Here is a 1,990-nt window from a genome sequence, read left to right as displayed (position 1 = left end):
TGTGTAGGGCCCCATGTGTGTGTGGTGGGGGGAGGGTGTGGGGGGGGGGGGGGGTTTATGGGCTGTGTGTGTGTGGGGGGATGGTGTGCACCGCAGGGGGGGGGGGGGGGGGGGGGGGTGTGTGTGTGTGGGGGGGGGGGGGTAGGTGTGTGGTGTGAGGTGTGTTGTATAGCTAGACACACGGGGGCCGTGGGGCGGCATGGGGTGTGGCAGGGCGTCCGCCTGGGGGTGGGGGGGCAGAGACAGAGGCCGAGAGACACAGCCAGGCAAAGGACAACGAGTGTGTGTGGGGGGGGGGAGGGGGTGGTGGGGGGGGGGGTGTGTGGTGATGTGATGTGTAGGGCCGGGGGGGGGGGGGGGGGGGGTGGGGGGGGGGAATGCATGTGGTGTGTGGGGGGAGAGGCAGAGCAGCAGAGCACAGCCGGCAAAGGACAACGCCTGTGTGTGTGTGGGGGGGTGGGTGGGTGTGAAGGGCCCTGCGTGTGTGTGTGTGGGTGGGTGGGTGGGTGTGAAGGGCCCTGGTGTGTGTGTGGGGGGGGGTGTGTGTGGGCGGCATGGGTGGGTGGGGGGCAGAGAGAGGCCGAGAGACACAGCCAGGCAAAGGACAACGAGTGTGTGTGTGTGTGTGTGTGTGTGTGTGTGTGTGTGTGGGGTGGGGGGGGGGGGGGGGGGGGGGGGGGTTTTATGGGCTGTGGGGGGGGGGGATGGGGTGTGCACGCCGTGGGGGGGGGGGGGGGGTGTGTGTGTGTGGTGTGTGTGCCTGCAGGTGGTGCGGGCAGAGACAGAGAGACGCAGCCAGGCGCCAAGGAGGACGCAGTGTGTGTGTGTGGGGTATGCACGTGGGGTGGGGTGGGGGGGGGGCGGAGAGAGAGAAACGTGCATGGATGGATATCCCGCATCATTCGCTTGTGTTTCCTGAGCGCGTTCATCACCTCCGCGATCCAGACCACTCCTGTCCGTGACAGGTGACTCTGCCACCACCAGCCCGCACTTGGTCTTTGGCAGGCAGACAGGGGGTGTTCTGAGCTGGCGGCGGGGGCGAGGGGCGCGACTTGCTGTCCCTGCCAGCTTTGAATCCTCGCGCCTGCCCCCTGAACCTGACTGGAGCAAGTGGATCCGCGTGCTCTGTCGTTTGAAATCCTTGGCGGGAGACGGAAAAGCCCCCACATGCCAAGGGGGAGACAAGGCCCCAAAGAAGGAAGTCAGCCCCTTGGGTTCAAAATAGCTGTCCTCCAAAATGGATCAAGTTTCCCACACGAGAGTTCCAATCCAAACCTAAAAAGCCCAAGGGGGCTAAACCCATCCTGCCCTGTTGACCTGTGGCCCAAGGTGCCCCTCCCCCCCAGCCTCCTTCCACAGCCCCAGGGCATTCAAGAGTTCGCCGGCCCCGCCTGCCTGCTCCATCCATCCGGTCCTCCCCCCCCCCTGCAGGACCCTCTAAAAAAGCGACCGACAGGCAGGTGGCGCCTGACAACCAACCCGCTGTCCGGAGAGCCGGCGCAGCCTAGAAGCCCGAGGGAGACCAGCAGGGACTCGTTGCCAAGACGGGGCCCATCCTAGGGCGCAGTTTCTCCGCCAGTCAGCGACGCGGACAGGAAAAGAGGACACGCCGACACTTCGAGGACGTCCCTGGGCGAGGTACGACGGACGCGGGGAGCGGGGACAGGCGGGGGAGGGGAAGGATTCTCGACCACCCCACCCACGGGGCAGCGGAATGCACTCCCAGGCGAGAGGGACCCCAGGCCAACGTCAGGCGGCGCGACCTCCCCCCCCGAAAAAATAACTCGCCATCTTCCCCCGCCCTCCTGTCACCACCTGGGGGTGTGCCAGAGAAACCCCTTTGTGACCCTGTCCCCGTCCCCCCCCCCCGTCCCCCCGTCCCCGTCCCCCCCCCCCCCTCCCCCTGTCCCCGAACCCCCCGAACTCTTTCAGCAAAAACAACGTTCAGCATGACAAATAAAGACCTTCACGTTAGAAATGCGCACTGTAT

Source organism: Bos mutus, unplaced genomic scaffold (assembly GCF_027580195.1).
Source record: "Bos mutus isolate GX-2022 unplaced genomic scaffold, NWIPB_WYAK_1.1 CTG822, whole genome shotgun sequence".
Taxonomy (NCBI): Eukaryota; Metazoa; Chordata; class Mammalia; order Artiodactyla; family Bovidae; genus Bos; species Bos mutus.
Note: the sequence above shows the minus strand (reverse complement) of the source record.